The sequence below is a fragment of the Emydura macquarii genome, unplaced genomic scaffold, assembly GCF_026122565.2.
Source record: "Emydura macquarii macquarii isolate MOO-44397 ecotype Brisbane River unplaced genomic scaffold, CSIRO-AGI_Emac_v2 contig_1483, whole genome shotgun sequence".
Classification (NCBI taxonomy): Eukaryota; Metazoa; Chordata; order Testudines; family Chelidae; genus Emydura; species Emydura macquarii.
The window spans coordinates 10,555,591-10,575,308 of record NW_027131620.1 but is presented as its reverse complement, the minus strand read 5'-3'; the positions used below and the strand labels follow the sequence as shown (position 1 = coordinate 10,575,308).

The 19,718-nt window shown below is 43.8% G+C and overlaps 1 long non-coding RNA gene across 1 annotated transcript in view; it reads right to left on the bottom strand.

Annotated features, from left to right (window-relative positions):
• LOC137157065 (uncharacterized) overlaps positions 1-19,718 on the bottom strand; it is a 29,068-nt gene that overhangs the window by 6,780 nt on the left and 2,570 nt on the right. The gene's annotated exons all lie outside the window — the stretch shown is intronic.

Below are 19,718 nucleotides of genomic sequence, written 5' to 3'. Positions count from 1 at the left end.
TTTAAGAATGTTCCCATAGGTGGCATATGTAGAGTGGCTACATGGGCCTCAGTTCAGACATTTACAAAACATTATGCCATTGACCAAGCTTCCAGGTCAGATGCAACCGTAGGCCTAACTGTGCTATCATCTATAGATAACAACTCCAAAGTTCCCTCTGCCAAATGAGGGATACTGCTCCATAGTCACCTGGAGTGGAGCACCCACAGGGACACCACTCAATGAAGAAGAGAAGGGGTTACTCAACTGGTGCAGTAACAGAGGTTCTTCGAGATGTGTCCCCCTCTGGGTGCTTCACTATCCTCCCTCCTCCCCCCTACTTTGGAGCACATCCTTCTTATTGCTCCATGGTAGAGAAGGAACGGAGGGACTCAGGTTGCACAGACACTGCTGATGAAGATCTCCGATCTGGATGCGAGGACGAGCCAGACACCTGGAGTGGAGCACCCACAGGGGGACACATCTTGAAGAACCTCAGTTACTGCACCAGGTGCGTAACCTTTTCTTTCTTCCAAGGCAATTTGATTCTAGTTTTCTGTTGCATTAGTCCTACTTCCAGATTACTCAAAAACAACGTATTTGATACTTCCTTTGGATACATAACCAATGGGATGGAAGGTGATTGTGATGGCTGGGGATGAGGGAACCAACGGCTTTGTTTACTTAATCCATGGATGAAATTTCACTTGTATCATGTGTACTTTCTCAAAACATATGAATTACAAATCCTTTCTTCTTTTTTATTTTAAAGGAGTGAACTGGTTTGGTGGAACTTCATTATGCAATGTTTAACCAGGGAAGCTAGCTAACCTTTCTATCCATTTGGGAACCCCCATTGTTAATGCTGCATCATAAAGTACTTACTTAATGGCTATGAGCACATATTTTGCTAATTCTCCATGCTGATTGATTGCTTCTGTTATGATGAATAAATGCCCTGTACTTCAACTTTAAAGAGTTCCTTCCATTTAAACATGCTGTTGTAAATCTCTGTTCATGCCAGAAGGTGGCACTATTGATGGCATCTTCCAGGAAAACTTGAAATACAGTAACCTATGACTGTCACATAACTGCACCTTAAAGCTTCTGTATGAAATTAAAAGTGTAAGTACTGTATCTACTATATTTCTAAGGCCAAAGTGGATGAAGCTGAGGCCTTTGAAGAGTCTACTTTATTTACAGGAGAAAAAAACTGATCACTTAAATATTTGAGGGTTTTTTGTCTGATCAACTCTATCGAATATGGAACACCCAAAACTGCACTTGAGGCCTTCAGGATTTTTATCTGGTGTAAGAAGCTGTAGCAGTCAAGCCAATATGCCTCTAAGTGCTATATACTAATGCTAATACTAACGTTTGACAACCCTTAGTGGATACAAAGATCATTCTTGGTCTTTACAAACTTACATGCTACATTCCATAAAAGTAGCTATATTAATTCATAAACAATTAATTACAGTCTGCTGCTATACTACTTTAGGCTGTGAATGAACAGATTTAAGCAGGGGAGAAACCATCAAGGAAAAGTCTGCTTTGCTACCTTTGTGAGGTACCCTCTGGGCTTGAGTGTGCTGGTCCTGAAAATGTCCTTAAACCAGACTCCTGCAGCAAGTGGTGAAGGTGAATCACCAAGTGATAATGCATTCTTTTGAGTCCAAACAGAATCAGATCTGCAGCATAGTGTGAGGGGACAGGGTGCTTTCCTTCAAATGAAACCTAAAGCTTAGGTTTTGCCTGGTTTTGGTCATTCAAGATCTGGAGGCAAGAGGAAGGGGTCTGAGTCCTGTGGTCTCGCCCAGATTTCAATTTGAGAAACTACATTCTTGCTGCTGTTTAATTTGGCTGCTGTATTGCCTATCCTGGGCTTTCGTGTAGTGTTTTACTCCCGAAATTAGGACTGGGTGGGTATAGTTCTGGAAAGTGCTCTGGGATTCTTCACTCTAAATAGTGCTCAGAGTACATTGCTGGTATATTTGGACTTCATATCAGGGGGAAAAGTGTTATTCAGGGAGATGTACTGGATAGTGACTAGTCTCCAGAGCGTCACTTGCATCATAAAACTGGCTAGGACAAAGCCCTGGAGAATAAACAATACGAAATTCTAGAAAAAAGGATTCTCAGGATGGGGTCTGTGGCACTCTCTATGTATTCCCAACGTTGCGCTGTGTGTGTGACTTTCCTGCTTCTTTTGGGTTCTATCCCTATCTCCAGATACTGTTAAACCATTCCTCAGCTCTTAGCTCTTGATCTTGAAGACATTTTTGGAGCGTGACTTAATTTTTATGCCTTTGGAGTACACTAGGTTTGCACCAAAGGAGCAAATATTTTAAAATGTATTTTAAATGCCCAAGGGAGGATGCCTCCTATTTTCTGTACAAAAGATTTATTTCCCATTGTTGCAAATTAGTCAGTATTTTGGAGGTGGAAAGAGGTTACTTGGGCCACTAGAGACTGTACCCCTATATAGAGAAGGGCAAAACTGTGATTGCAATTAATTAGCATATAGCAAAGGGCTCACAAAGCTTGGAGGAAAAAATGGTCCCCTGCCTTTAAGGAGTTTGACAAACACTGAACTAGATGAGGGCATCCTCCAACATTACCAGAAAGTTGATGTTGAATTGAAGGTGAATCTTTAACAAAGATGGTTTTGTCCGGCTCCATGGAAGGAAGGACAGGAGACATTTCATATGGTTTTAATCAGGCCGCAACTTTATTGTTTGATGTCTGGGGCTACCTGGCAGATAAAAGTGTACAGTGCAGGTAACCCCAGTTCATTGTTCATTCAATAACTTCCTGGGCACTTCCGCCAGCCCCCTTCTTCTTCCATCCTCCAGCCAACCCATTACTAGGACCTTACCATCCACCCCCCATGACAGGAGGGTTAAGGTGGGCTATAAGAAAGGTGCTATACCAATCATAGGAGCCCCATCCCCCTTTTCTCCGTTCTGTTCCTTTAACCAGCACCTCCTTTTTAAGTCCTTTACCAAGTCATTGAGGTGGTCACTAAGGAGTACCTGCACTGGACATCCGCCCCACGGATATAATGAGTTGCGACATGCCCCCTAACTGCCTTCATGCCACACATCAACAATGCCCTCCCTGGACCTGCTGTGGGGAAAGCGAAAAAAGCTCAACTCCACCTAGGCCAATTTGGTGGAAAAGGAAAATTTCCTTCCCAGCCCCCCAAAAGGGGCAGCTGGCACACTGCCCACAGCCGGTCTTGACCAAACCTGGTATTTCACCACCTACAGGGGAGGAAGGGTGGATGCTGCCACAGCCTACTCTGTGTGAAAGGGGGCTTCACCACACGGGCTGCCCCTTTTAAACCTTTCCACCCATCCAGATTTCAGGGGACCGGTCAGTGTCCCCTTTTGCAGCAGCTTGACCTCTCTCCCCCTTCCCCAGCCAGAAAGCACTTCACTGGCCAGCCAAACCAATTTCCCTGCCCCCTCCCCGCTTAAAGGTGCGGTGCAGTCATTCTCCCAAGTGTTTCTCAACCGGTTGGGATAAATATGAAATTAAAATATTGTTCATGAGCCACTCTTTATGAATCAGGTTTCACACATATATGGGAACTCTGATGTCACAGTCCTACCATCTCCCCTCTCAATAACTCTCTTCCAATCTAAAAAAAAAAAAAAAAAAATGCCAAAAAAAAAAAAAAGGCTGAATTGAAGAAGGAATTTCTAAGGTGTAAAACAAAAAAAACCCCAAAACCAAAACCCACACCCTTGCCAGACTTCCACAGCATGGAAGACGTAAAGAGAGAAGCTCAAAAAATCCCCTCACCTCCCAATTATTTTTTCCTCTGCAGGCAACCTTCAGCGTTTTCCTATTACTACACCTAGCAGCATTCTGGACCTTTACTCATACGTACTTTATGTGAACAAGCACTGTAAACTCTCCCTACTTATCACTAGAGCTATCTCTGTCTTTTATCTATGCCTGTTCTTAAGTGATATTTGATACAGGAGCTAAACCAAAGCACTTCCTTGTATATACAAACCAGAGATTAGGTTTCATGTGATTTAAAAGACTGTCAACAAAAACAAAAGCTCCTAGGTTACCTGGCCCACTCCTACTAAATTATTGAAGTGTCTCTTCTAGCTGAATGTATACACAGAGTTATTACTCAATAGGAGAGCACCACCTTTCCCTTTAGAAAGCTGAGGCTCATGTGTATTGCATCTCTTTGCTGTTTTAAAGAAATGTGTTTGTACAACCAATACAGAGTAAACATTTTTAATTATTATGGCCATCAAGTAGGAAGTATTCCAGGCTTATTTTGAATATGACCATATTTGTGATATTTTGCACTCATAGTGCTTTACAAGCAAGTCCAAGCCCCTGGTAATCTACCTTAGGGAAATGGTATTATCTCCACTTTACAGATGGGTAAACTGAAGCCCAGAAATAGTGGCTTGCCTGAAGACACTGTGAGTCAGTGACGAAGCTGGAAGTAGAACTTCTGGAATCCTGTTTGTGCTCTAGTTCAGTGATACTCAGACTGAGTCGTGGGAGCCACAAATGGCTACTTAATGCAACTCCTGCGGGTCTTTGCGGCACATGATAGTAAAGTTATTAACCAATCAGGATGCTTTTACTATGTTATTAACCAATTAAGTTATCAACTTGCACTAAGTTGTTAACTTATTGGCTGTGAGAATAATATATATATATATATATATATAAAACTAAATATTCCCCATCAGACTGTTTAAATTGAATAGTGCTACAGTAAATGAAACAATGAATTCACACTACTGTGGCTCTTGGGTCATGTTGATTGCTAATTTGGCTCCTAAACCACTGAAGTCCGAGCATCACTGCTCTAATTATTGGGCTCCACTGCCTATTGAAGCTGTGCCTACATACTCTGTCAATGCAGCTGCTTTGGTGCATTATCCTGGGACGCCAGTAGCCATGGATTAGTTAACTTGCATGAAATGCTGCAATGCATAAATCTAAACGTGGCTATTGTATACTGATCCTGTTTTCCAAAGTGCCTTGGTTTCATCACCCAGCGCTTAGAACCTTTGCTTTGCTTATCCATAGATGGCAGGTGACACATTAATGTCAGGAGGTTATTAGCAACTGACTGTCAAAACCATCACAACCAACGGATCTTAAAGTGTGGCCAACGTCACTTCATTTTTTTGATCTTGGCAGGGGAAGTGCAGTAGCAACTTCCATGATTACGATGGCTGCCAAACTCCCCTTTGCTGGAGCCAACAGTAATAGCATTGCCCTGGATTGGATTATGCCCAAATGGGGCTTATCTAGAAATGAGACAGCATGCTTTGCCAGCTCCTGTTTTGATCTGCAGTAGGACGAAGGCATACACTCCACTTTGCTAACCTCTCTAACAGTTGATGTGTACAAAGATGACATTCTCTCAATTTGGATATCGCTGTGGGCACAGTTTAAAAGTCTGCACAGGTAGAAAAATCATGTGGTGTAAACAAGCATTTATTTGCCTATTGTACAACAATTATTAAATATGAGCTTTTATAATCCAAAATATGTGACAATTATTTCTGCCTTTCTTTGTTCTGCACATTTCCCAGCTCACGTAATGAAAATCAGCAATTGTAGAATTTCTAACACGGGAAGGATATGTTAACTTGTCTTCAGATAACTGTTTCTACTGGGTTTTGTTTGTTTGGTTTGATCTGGTTTGGTTTTGGGGTTGATTATTTTTATTTTGTTGTTTTTGTATTTTAATGTGGAAACATTTCTATTGTGTTCAGCATTTTATAAAAGCTTGGGTTACAAAATCTAAATGTTTGGCAAACTCTTAGCTTTTTACAACATCCCTTTAATATGAAGTAGGAAAGCTAGGAAGGATACTAGGGAACAGAGCAAAGCAATCTGGGTAAAATAAGATGTGGCTCAGAGAGCTAAATTCATCAGTTACACCTGCAGAGAAGTCAGTGGAATTACACTAATAGAAAATGTGGCCCTAAATCTGAAGCCTCAAATGATAGTTAATCTCTTAACTCTCCTCCCCAAACTTATTTTCAAACGATTAACCTTCTGGCTGAAAAATTTGCCAAACCATCACTGACAACTGAAACCTACCTTGAACTTTGTGCTAAAGCATAAAATCTCCTAATTTTCATACCAAAATTTGTACCAAACCATTATCTTATCCCTGCAACATAAATCCCAGAAGGTCAAGCCCTTCACAGAATTCAGAACCCAAAACCTGAACCAGACCTACAAATCCAGATCTTCCTTGGGGCAGCTAAAGCAGTTTAGCTCATTCAGAAGAGGGACTTGATACGCACGAGTTGTATATGCACAATGCTTCATAATATAATAACGTACGTCTCTGCATGTCTAATTCTTGACATATAAAAGAAATAATGAAAGAGAGAAGGCAGATAAAAAAATGACAGATTATATATAGAGATGGGGTGAGGGAGCTCAGTCAAGAGAACTGCTTAAGAAAATCTGTTTCACTTGAGCCTTATGAGTCCTGATTGGCCTGAAGTCCCTGAGAGGCCAGTGAGAGCTTTGGTCCATATGACATAATCTGAGTCACATCCAAGACTGACATAGGTCCCATCATCACAATGGCCTGGCCTAGCTTATCCACCTCACTAGCTCAGCACCTTGCTTTGGTGCTGCTGCTGCCATGACCAGCACCATCGGGAAGACAAGAGACAAGATGCTGCACTAACCAACTCCTTTTCTAACCATGGTTCTGCTAGGAGAGAAGATTCCCAGTAGCTGCCTCTCCATCAGTGAGTCCTACCAGAACGTACTAGCCACCATCTTACTCTTGTTGGGTCTCCTTGCCTTACTGGATAATGCCATCAAAATTGCCCTCCTGGTAAGCAAACCATGTTGTGCGTGGGGAAGAGTGATTCTTCTATTAGGCCTATGACACTTCTCTTTGAGTCACCACGAATCACAGTGCCCCAGCCAGGTGCTCCTCTTCTGAATTGGTACTGACCCCAGTGTCCGAGTATTTTAGTTATCTACTTGAATTAATAAAAATATTCTTTAGGGGTTCATCCCATGCTCTGGGTGCTTATCTCATTCCTTAACAAAGACATGGTAGGCAGCGCTGTGGTGGAGAGAGCGCATGGGTGACTAGTTAGGGGGCATTGTCCCCTCTGAGCCAGTATTGATGCCACTGCCCCGGTGTGATGTCAGGGAGTGCTATGAGAGATTCACTGGGCATTTTTGCCATTCCGTGGTGATGCCGACGTCACAGCCAGGTGCTGGGGGGGACCATGCTGCATGGAACAACTGCAGGTGATGAGGCTGTGTCTAGACTTGAGTGGCGACCCGCTCCATCGACCCGGAAATCGGTGCTCTTAATCCACCTCCACCGGGTGGAGTAATGCTGCGTCACTGGGAGGGCATTTCCCTTCCCCGCAGCGAACTGAAGACGCCGCAATAAGTAGAAGTTAGGAAGTCAACGGGAGATACGCAAGCTATATATCCCGTTGACTGCCTCCAAATTTGGCGGCAAGTGTAGACATAGTCTATATAAGGGCATTCTGCCCTGAGTCAGAGCTAATCTACTGCCCTGATATGGCACCAGGTGGCGCTGTGCTGGTTCAACCTTCTGGATAAGACACAACGGTCTACTGAGCCTTTATGATCATGTAAGGTCACATGGCAGGTTATGTAAAAGCCAGGAGATTAATCATTGTGTCCTGCTCAAATGCCAGTCTCAGTGACTGCTGCTTCGCTCTTCCCTCAGCCCCAATTCTATATAGGCTTTTATGCCCTATCCTAAAGTGTTCATCCCTGATCAGCTGCCACAAACCACCCCACAGCTGGCTGCCCCTCCGCAGTGAATGAGCCCTGTTCATTTGTTGTATTTGAAAAAAGAGGCGAGATAACTTTATGGCTAATAATATTTGTAGTTATGCCCCCAAGAGAAGGTAATTCGCTCTTATGCTGGTCTCCCTGCAGCAGGGAGCAAAAGGGAATTTCCTTCCCCTGAATGGCATTCCACAGTTGGCTAGCTGCATTATGGGATTTTAACACTTTCTTCTAAAGGCATGAGATATTGGTCCCTGCTGGAGGAGAGCTATCAGAATAGCTGGATTAGTGATCTGATCTGATCTGATCTATGTCAGGAGTTGGGATTTACACAGACACTGATCTGTGGTCTGAGTTAGTATAGCAGGTTGGGAGAGAGGGAAATACCAGATTAAGTGGACCAGTGGTGTGACTTAATATGGCAGGATACAGAATAGAAAGACCCTTGGTCTGATCCACTATTACGGATATGTTCCTACTCTGAATACAGTTCTGTTCCATTGTTATTAATAATGTCCATCCAGGTCTGACTGCCCAAATATCCCCCATGTGATACTAGGGCCACAGCATCTGGAAGATTGTTTTCTTGCAATAAGAGTGGGTGGGCAACTCCTAGTGAGTTTGCCCTACAATTTTAGGTGTGATCACATTACAAGTTGTTTGCTCGGTGGATACTGAAGTTTTTGAAGACTCTTACTTTTGGATCAGCTAGGTCAAGAATTTTTCAACTAAATGTTTTTTCATCAGAAAATACCAATTCATTGGAACTGAAGATGTTTGCGGGAAAGGGTTGGTTACAATGAATTTCCATTTTGAAAAAAATGTTGGGGAAAAAAATGTTTCAAAATTGTCACAACATCCCCCTTTGACAATTTTGAAATGGAAAGTTGTGTTTTGTTTCAAAATATAAGTTAACTTATAGTTTAAAAAGTCAATACCAAAATGAAATGTTTAGAATGATCAAAATGAAATGTTTTGACTGACCCAAACCAAAAATGTTTTCAGATTTTTTTGTTTCTTAAAAACATTTGAGATTGACTTTGTCCCCGTTTGAAATGGGAAAATTCTTCGAAATCTTGAAAATTCTCATGGAATGGGAAAACCATTTGCTGTTCCACTCTAGGATCAGAGGTGATATTTGTAACCTCTCAGGGGTGCATACCCATGGTCTCTCAAGACCGAAGAATGCCTACTGCTATTGAGGTCAATGATGAAATTCCTATTGACTTGTAAAGGGCCAGGAATTCAGGGCGGCAGAAGTATCTGTACTAGAGAGTAGCTGCTAACCACAATGGCCATTGGTTTTTCTCTCCTTCTTCCTGTCTCTCAGATCTGGATTTACCTGTGTCAGGTCCTGAAGAGACTCTTCCACTATTCCATCACCAAAGGTAAATTGGGGACGATGACGCAATGTTCAATTTTGTTTGTTCTAAATTGTTTTTGGCCAGTTCCAATTAGATGACACAGTGCTCTAAATGCTGGTGTCTGTGGGAGCCCTGTCTACACTAGTTCTCCCACTCACCGTTGCTACCACCAGCCAAGCTGCACCAGGATTAGCAGCAGTGGGAAATTTGAGAACAAAATCTTTAGTGTAGATGTAGCCTGTTTGTGTCTCTTTCACCTCTCCTTTGCTTCCTCTCTTTCTGTTTCTGTCCTTTACCTTCCCTCTTCTGTCTTTTCCACTGTCCCCTGAGAGGCAGATCTGGGGAAGTGGGGATAATTGAACAAGACATTGTCTGGCCAGGAATTACAGGAACTCACTCAGACAGGCATTGTACTTCTGTTAATTCATTTCTTCTTTTTTATTCCTCCTGCTCCTTCCCCTGAAGCATGCGGATGGATCAAGGCACTAACAGCCATTTCCTGCAGCAAGAAACCCAGCGCTTGGAAGGAGCTGGTGCTGGCCAAAGGCTACAGGAAAATCTCCACTCTGCGCTTTCACTGCACTATGGATCCCATGAGGCTAACCGTGAACATGAACAACCTAAATGGGCTGAAAAGCCACTGTCCCCAGGGTCACAGGAAGGGCAAAGGTTACCATGGTCCCTGGCCAGCCCATCAGGACACCGATGATGAGAAAGCCAGTTGCTATGGACACCAGCAGCAACACCGGCAGGCAAGCAACCGACCGACCCAAGGTCAGCATTACCACGACTGGGAGAGCCAGTCCAGCTCCCGTCACTCAGACAGTGACAGTCCCCAGCCAGTGTGCCCGGCCGGATCCACTGTGTCGTCAATGCGTTTTCACACCAGCTCTCCAGAGCAGCTTGCCAAGGTCAGAAGCAGCTTGGCTGACTGGGGCATTTACATACACAACCCCCAGAGGGTCGCTGGGGATAAACAGCTTGGCCTGGACAGTGCAGGAGAAACGACGCAACGGCAGAGTTTCCTGCCTCACTCTGCGGCTCCCAGCACAGAGGAACCCATCGGCCGCCGTTCAGAGGGCTCTGCTGTGCACCTTCCCCACCAAGTCAGCGAGGCACGCTTCATCCCCAGCCCTATCCTGCCAGGCCCCAAGCGGGTCATGTACTCTGCCCTGGCCCCCACCCCAGAGTCCAGAACCTGTCTCAATAACGATTACCACCACTCAGTGTCGCAGGCATATCATCAGAGGAGTCCTGAGCACCATCCTGGGACCGAATTTCACCAGAGCTTGCCACCAGCCCAGCGAGCCGAAGTCTACATCTATCTTGTCAACCCCCAGCCGCCCAACCCAGAGCTCAGCCCTGAACGGACCGCCCGCCCCTTCTCAGCATCTCACACCATCTTGGTCAAGGATACACTGGCAAACCGGGTATCTCTTGGCCACACCTGGGAAAGCTCCAACCAAGGCCCAACAGGGCAGGTGATCTGTGACACCCACACACAACGCAAGAGCATCTGGGAGAGAAAACACCAGGCTAGCACTCTGCACTTGAGCCCAAACTATGAGAAGCTGGCAGGAAGCAATGATGGTGCCAACCTGAACCCCAATCCATCTCTTCTGGCAGACAGGGCGAGAGGAGGTTCTGATACAGCTTCGCCCAACATTAGCAATTGAAGGTACCATGCAACTGCATTTACCACCCAGCCGACTTCAATTCCTGGCATGGATGGGATTCCGATGCCTGGAGAATTCTGGGGGACCTGAACTGGGTGGGAGGGAACAGCACAAATGGCCTTCTCTGCTATTCTGTGGTGCTCTCAGGACGTTCTGGGTTTAATAAATAGCAAAGCACAAAGCTCCTTATTACGCAGGTTCTCTGTAGTTACAGCTGGGGGTGTGGGAAGAACCCGGGGGACATGGCTTCTTCATATAAGAAGCGGCACATCTCTGATAAAAAGCGGCATTTGACTTAACTTGTACGTTTTGACGCCACCCAGATTTCCTAGGTATGCATTGCAATTCAGTCATTGTGGCAGGAATATACAAGTGAGTATGAGCTCTGTGATTTCTCCTCTAAGTGGGTATTAATTTGGGTCACATAATTGTGAGTAGGTGTAACGAAATGTGTCTCTAGTCTTGGCATAAATGAGAAACTTCCTGCAAACCATCTTGGGATCAAGAACAGAAATAGCTATTCTAATGACATTTCCAATCCTCTGCCCCCTCCCACACCATCCTGGGAAACAGGTGTAAAGCATGCTTAGGAATATCAGAATTTGAGAAGTGTGCATCCCCCGTGCCCTTTCTATCTAGGGACGTCACTCCTGTCCATCCTAAAGTTACCTTCATTCCATGAAAATGTCATGTCCCTTTATTTTTTATTGATGAAAATTATTTACATCATTAAAAAAAACCCCAAACAATCATGGAAGTCAGGAGATAAGCTGTTTCCACTACATTGAATCTCACAGCATTGTAACTTTCATGTGTGTATAATTTTTGTGGCCCCCGCTGAAGGTTGTTATTATCTGTTGCATCCAACATTTAGGCCTTGGCAGGCTGACAGCTATGGTGAGAAGAGCCTGGCCTTCTGTGGAAGCATTTGATATGACCTGACATTGCAGTTTGAACTCAGGGCATCCTTTGTAAAACCTGCTCTAAATGGTCTGCAAGCAGAGAATTTCTGTAATCTAACAGGTGGTCCCAAGCGCTGGGCTTGGCATATCTTAATGAGTTTGCAACAGAGAGCATGCCTCCCAGCCCAGAGAGAGAGACAGACACACACTAGCTCTGCTTGAACTAGCATGCTAAAAATAGCAGTGTGGCTGTTGTGGCACCAGCAGTATCATCTGAGTACAAGCCCACCTGAACCCCTGGGTCTGTACTGGGCTGGCTAGCCTGTGCTGCAACATTCACACTGCTATAATTAGTGCGCTCGCTCGAGCAGAGCTGGCTCACGTCTGTTTACCCCAGCAGGGAGTTATAGTTCCTGTGGCGGTATAGACATACCGTCAGGGGCCTTAGCTACACTAGGACAAGAGATCGTGGTTGGCACTATGCTGCCTAGCATGTCAACTACCAAGACTTTGCCCCTACTGTAGACAACTATTCAACAATAAGCTCATTGGTCTGTGTTTGTACGACTCTCTAGTACAACAGGTCTATGACATGTAATTAACCATGCGAACAATTTACCAAGGGTCCTGGTGGATTTTCCATGACTGACCATTTTAAAATCAAGACTGGATGTTTTTCTAAAAGATGGGCCCTTGGAATTATTTTAGGGGAGTTCCCTAGCCTGTGTTATCATCTAGTCTGACTTTCTGTATCACAACGGTCCCTTCTGGCTTTGGAATCTGCAAATCTATGACTGGAAATCCCACCTGTTACCACAGTGGAAATAATAATAATAAATAATTAGCTAATCAGGATTGACCCTAGTGGGGAGCTTACCTAACAGCATCAACCGGGACCTCTTTCTCTAGTGTTATCAACTGCCTAAGGGTCACAGGCTGCACCCAACCGACATTCTTTAGAAGGTAAAAGTAAGCTGTAACTAATGAAGCCAGTGGATATGTGAGAGTATTGGTGAATACAGAATCTGGCCCAATACCTGTTTTCAAAACAATTGTGCAATATCTGTTGTGAAATTCTGAAATAACTCTGAAGATAAGATGTTCCCATCAAATGACTCCAACTGAAACAACAGGCCTGGGCAAGGGAGAAGTCCTCAATTTGAATGTTTCATGAAAAGTGACCCACAAAGGATTTTAAAAGCAGGTCTGTTATAGCAGGAGTGGGAAGGTGAGGTTCTGGGGCCTGCAATCTGCAGGAGGTCAGACTAGATGATCACGATGGTTCCCTGTGATCTTAAAATCTGTTAGTCTTTGAGCAGCAGCACCGAGATGAACAAAGGTCACCATTCAGGCCACCAAAGCTGAAAATCTGAGACAAAGAAAAAGGGCTAGAGAGTGTATTTCCTCCTACAAAGCAAACCAAATGTGACTCAGTGCAGCTTCCCCCAGGATGCCTCAACCCTCCCGCTACTCACAGCCTGGAGCGTGGCCAGCATTCAGATTAAACATTAGTAAAACTAACAAGCCAAACAATTCCCACAATATATTTCTTGTTCTTCAGATAACTAACTTAACCACGAGTGTCCAAAAGGGACGTCCCACCCAATGTTACTGCAGTAACCAGCAATCGAGGTCTCTAGAGCAAAGCCAAGTGCAAAGCCCTTAGCACAGAGATCCTGGCAATGCAGCAGCATTCATGGAAATAGGTCAAAGCTCCACAGTAACTCTGCTGAAGTTTAAAAATAAAAATCATCAGTTTCCTGTGAAAGGGCCTGATCCAAAGCCCACTGAAAGCACTGAAGGTGTTCAAGGGCTGTTGGATCAGACCCATGAGAGAGATGGGGCATTGTTTGGAAAAGTCCACCAGGCCAGACACACAAAATTACTCCTGCATTCTCCCACTGGGGTCAAAAAAGTTGTGGCCTTAGAGGAGGCATCTAGGGACTACCCAAGAATCAAGGCAAGGTTACTCCTGCAGAGAGCCTGCTACTCTGGGCTGCTGCTTGGGTCTCCTTTCCTCCCCACCCCCTGCTCTCAAATGCATGGCTCCCTCTGTCATACCTTGCCCCTAATCTCCTTGGAACACTCTTTATTTCTACATGGAGTCCCATTTGGAAATCCATAAGAATAGCCATGCTTGGTCAGACCAATGAGCTGTGTAGCCCAGTATCCTGTCTTCCAACAGTGGCCAATGCCAGATGCTTCAGAGGACAGAAGAAGGCAATTACCAAGTTGTTATAATTATCAGTAATCCTGTTATCCAGTCCCAGCTTCTGGCAGTTGGAGGTTTAGGGACACATGGAGTTGCTTCCCTGACCATCTTGGCCATTATGGACATATTCTCTGTGAACTTATCTAATTCCTTTTCAAACCCAGTTATACTTTTGGCCTTCACAACAACCTCTGGCAATGAGTGCCCACAGATTGACTGTGCGTTGTGTAAAGAAGTTCTTCCTTTTGTTTGTTTTAAACCTGCTGCCTATTAATTTCATTGGGCGACCCCTGGTTTTTGTGTTATGCACTGCAGTAAATAACACTTCCTTATTCCCTTTCTCCACACCATTCATGATTTTAGAGCCCTCCCCTTAGTCATCTCTTTTCTAAACTGACCAGGCCCCGTCTTTTTAATCTCTCCTCATGTGAAAATTGGTCTATGCCCCTAATCATTTTTGTTGTCCTTCGCTGTACCTTTTCCAATTCTAATATATCTTTTTTGAGATGGGACAACCAGAACTGCACGCAGTATTCAAGGTTTGGGAGTACCACGGGTGTATAGAGTGGCATTGTAAATATTTTCTGTGTTATTATTTATCCCTTTCCTAATGGCTCCTACCAGTCTATTCAGAGTTTTTTTTGACCGCCACTGCACATTGAGCAGATGTTTTCAGAGAACTATGCACAATAACTACCAGATCTCTTTCTTGAATGGTAACAGCTAATTCGTAACCCTTCATTTTGTATGTATAGTTGGGATTATTTTTTCTAATGTACATTATTTTGCACTTATCGGAATTGCAGCTGCCATTTTGTTGCCCAGTCACCCAGGTTTGTGAGAGCCCTTTGTAACTCTATGCAGTCAACTTTGGACTTAACTATCTTGCGTAATACTGTATCATCTGCAAGCTTTGCCACCTCACTGTTTACCCCCTTTTCCAGATAATTTATAAATATGTTGAACAGCACAGGTCCCAGTACAGATCCTTAGCGGACTATGTACCCCTTTCCAGAGTGCAAACTGGCCATTTATTCCTACTCTTTGTTTCCTATCTTAACCACTTATTGATCAATGAAAGGACCTTCCCTCTTATCTCGTGACTGCTTACTTTGTTTAACAGCCGTTGGTGGTGGGACCTTGTCAAAACTTTCTGAATCCACCTTGTTTGAAGGATGACCTGCACTGTCAAAATCTTTAATAAAGTAGAAATTCCAGGTCTGATTATTTTGAACTGGGGCTGGATGTGTCTGTGTTTGACCTGGGTAGTCCAAGAAGAAGTGCTTTTGTATATAAATTTTGCATATAAATCCCCAGAAATAAAGTAAAGTAGAAATGAAAGATAAGACACCAAATGTCAAAGTCAATTTAGCTATGCTGAATACCTGAAATGATATTTGCAATCCATACAGGAATTGGGGTACTTATCACCTGGATTTTCAGTACAAATTATTGTCCATATTTTAAAAAAATATATGTAATTCACAACTAACAACTAACAATGACTTTTCTTCCAGCTTTAATGCAGCCTCAATTTTGTACATCACCTACCTTCAGCTAGGCCCAGTTTCTGCTCATCACACCTACTCATTGACCTACCTAGTGTGTCTGTGGGTAGATTTGTTGATGTGGCAACAGGCTAGTTGGCATTATCCTCATCTGTTTGGAACAATAATTTTAAAATGCAGATATTTCTACAAATAGCATATATCTGATTTGATTGTATGCTTCTCCCCCCACCCGATGTCACTTCTGTCAGGCTGAAAACTCTTTGGAGCAGGGACTTGTCTTTGCACATGTTTGTATAACACTTAGCACAAAGTCTAGGTTTCCCTAGGGCAATGACTTGCAACCTTTTCAGATGACTGTGCCCTTTTCAGGAGTCTGATTTATCTTGTGTAGCCCCAAGTTTCACTTCACTTAAAAACTACTTGCTTACAAAATCAGACATAAAGAAACAAACATATCACAGCACACTTACTGAGAACTTGTTTACTAGCTCATTTTTACCATATAATTATAAAATAAATCAATTGGAATATAATATATTGTACTTCCCTTTTAGCATTTAGTATATAGAGCAGAACAAACAAGTCATTGTCTGTATGAAATTTTAGTTCGCTACTTCGCTACTACTTTTTATGTGGCCTGTTGTAACATTAGGCAAATATCTAGATGAGTTGATGTACCCCCTGGAAGACCTCTGTGTACCCCCAGGGGTATGTGTACCCCTGGTTGAGAACCACTGTCCTAGGGAACTTTATTCTCCAGTTATGTCCTTTCTCACTGGATCAGAGCCTGCTCCCTTGAACTCCCCCTTCCCAGAGAAGCCTCAAACTAACTCTCCTCAAGCACTAGACCCATCTTAGGAGAAGCCAGGGAGGCCTCAGCAGACAAGCACTGCTGGGCTGCTACCTGGCACTCAGTCCTTAACCTTCTTGAGACAGTCACACTATTGGCTGGAGTTGCATCCACTAACTGATGTATCCTTCGATCAGTGAATTCTCAGGGGGTCCTTCCACAGCAGCCCTAGAACTGCTGCCTTTAGGAGGAAGTCCACCCCCCCTAATGGGCTCTGACTGGTCTCCTTTCTCCCTCTTTCTCAACGCCCATAAAGGTAGCCTCGCTCACTTTTATTTTTTCCATATTTACTCTTTCCCTTTCTGGTATGAACACTGTTTGTCTATGACGGCAACACCTACATCATGCAGCAACATAATTCTCTTACCATCCTGAGTTCTGGCATGCAGCCGCCCCTGTATGGACGATCACCCAGGTCACACCAGCAACTGACCCTGCTTTGACGAAGTAACTGGGAAGTCAGTGTAAGTATAGGCTAACCATCATTTTTCTCCTGTTCTGGAAGTACTCTACTGGTGGAGCCCGCCTGCATGCAAGGAGAAAGAGGAACTGGAGTTCAGACATGTCACAGAGGTGCCGTGTTTGGGCTCAGTGGGGAAAGCGAGCAATATTGTTCTCTACAAACATTTCCTGCTGGCTGACATGTGGGGTAAGCATTCATTTAGCTCTCAGAAGAGGGTAGGAGTATTAGCCTTCTGTTCTCGTGCAGGAACACAAAGTCTGTCTGTTATGAGCCTGAACCTGCACAACTTAAATCCAGTGGAGATTTGCTATTGCCGCCAGTTGGAGCAGGATGAAATACTAGGGAAAGAAGGTAAGTGAAATTAATCTGTCTTGTAATTATACTTCAGTAATCCAAGAAGGAGCCCACACACCTCTAATGGTAGAAATAAGGTAGGTGTAAGTGATATGAATCAATGATCATGAAGACTCTAGGCCTGGAAGCTGAATTCCAACACTAGGAATTGGTCATATGGAAGGGAAAATGTGTGACATAATCCAGGGGTTCTCTGGACTATACATTGGGTCAGCAATGGCTAGTTACTCCACCAATACACGCATCTCACAAAACAAAACACAAGATTACAGGTTCCTGGAAACATTTTTCAAACATTGACTCTCTTTATTGCAAAGTGGCATGACATTCTCATTCATGCAATTATACAGGGAGATGCTCCGCCAGCACTATTAATATGGGGCATGATCCTGCCCCCATTGTACTCAACGTGGCCTTCAATGGGAACAGGAAGGTGGACTGTTCTCTCCTTAATCATTCCTGAAGCCTAGAATGGGTGGAACAATGGCATCCATGCAACAAAATATATAAATGGAGTTCAACTATGGAGATTAGATTTCAAAAAAAAGTTTTGCCTTAAAGCAAGTGGCTTTTGTTTGGGGGATTTTAAAAAAGAAAAATATCTTTAGAAAACTGCTAGTCCAAATTTGTTTTTCCCAAGTGTTCATCCTACAAAGGCAAGACAGATCAGGAAGAGCTTTTTATTGTGGACAAACTTCTACCTCTAGTAATGGAGCCTGGTATAGAATGCTCTCCTTCCCAGCCACACACAAAAGGTAAAAATCTGTTTGCTTGGTTGGCTTCCACAAGCTCTTAGCAATATGATCAAGTGAGCAGCAGGACAGACTCCCAAAAGAGGATAGCTGAAGAACTATCATGCCGGTGTCAAGAACATGGTAGGGAAGATTCATGAGTATGAAACACTAGTTCAAAGTAAAATGGCCAAATGACCTGTCCTGTTACCAAGGTTTCTACTTTCTTATGTTTCACCACAATAATCCATAGGAAAAAAAATCAGAAATAGATTTTTCTTGTCAAATTACTTTATTTAGCTTTTAAGTACTACATGGAGTGAGACCAGTACTCTTCTATGTGCACTGGAGGAAAGTACTATTTTGGAAAAGAATCTAATTGATGAAACAATAGTACAGATTTGTAATAACAGCCATGTTTAATGACCACCTTCTGTTCTTTCAATTCTTCCTTAAAAGCAGGGCTGGGGTTCAGTGGGTATGCAATAGTATGGCATACTGACAGCTCTCCAATGTTACTATCTGGTTTTCCACACGGTCAGTTTTCATTTCAAAACAGCAACCACACCAACAACAAAGTTTCTGGTTGTCATGGTTGTGAAGAAACCCTCAGAACTATGAAGCGAGTATAACCGATGCAGAGATGGCTATGGGTATGCCTACACAGCACTGGGAGGTGTAAAGCCCAGGGTGCAGACATAGAGCTAGCATCCTAAAAATAGCAGCATGGCCAAGGCAGCACAGTGGTTTGGGCTAGTCACCCAAGAACATACCCCTGGGGTTGGGCAGGGCAGCTAGCCAGAACTGTCAGGCCATACTGCTATTTTTAGGTGTTAGTTTGAGCAGAACTAGTTGGTGTATGTCTAGCCATGCTGGGAACGACACGTCCTATGTGCTGTGTAGACATACCTATATGAGTCTGCAGAGAGTCTGGAACATTCTCTCTCAGAGGTTTGAACTGCCCCATTCACGTATGTGAAGTGTCACTTGTATTGCCTAGTGATGCTAATGTAAATGTCAGCATACTAAGTACTGTTAACTATTTCATTGCTGATGTAAGAAAGTAGAGGGAGGCTCACGGCGCTGTACAATTCACTAAGTCATGGCTCCTTTTGTGCCACAAATGGCTGATGTTTGAGATTGTCCTTAGTTAGAGGACACACACAAAAGGGGCCACTTACTTTTCTCCCATCACGAAGGAGCCAAGCTCCAGGAGCCCAGTGGAGCCCAGAGAACACATATTATCATATTTTAAACATCTGCTCAATCTACTGTGAACACTCTCGTTCTGACAACACTTAGAGCTTATTTTGTGGGCGGAACTTGGAAGAGTAGCATGAGTACCATTTTTCTTTCAATTCAACCCCTACTTAAAGGACACCTTTCCAACAAAGCCTCCTCACAATAATCCACCAAAGAAAGAAAATTGTCTATCCCGCTTTGAGAAGGAGCCCGAATGTGGATTGTACGGTTTGTCTAAGTCAGACTGTAAACTCCTGACCTTGTCTGCCCTGGGTTTGCAGCTCCCCTTGTGGTAGCAGAGGTGGAAGTGCTAGTATAGATCATCTGTCAGTCCCAGTGTTTTTACCGCTGTGTCATCTGCAGCGCTGCTCAGGGGGCAGTACAACTGTGGGAGATTTTAAGAAAAATGGCAATGTAGCCAGTCGTTGGGCTGTCCTCGGGGCAGAGCCTATGTATTTCTCTGTGTTCATGTACACTGAAGGTGCTTCTTAAAAAACAGCAATACCTTAAAAGGAGACATTTCCAATCACTTATCTGAAAACCTAAAGACTGAGGGCGTAACTAGAATGGGGAGGAGGAGCTGCTAGTGGTTAGAGCATCCCTGAGCAGGGAAGCAGAACAGATTTTC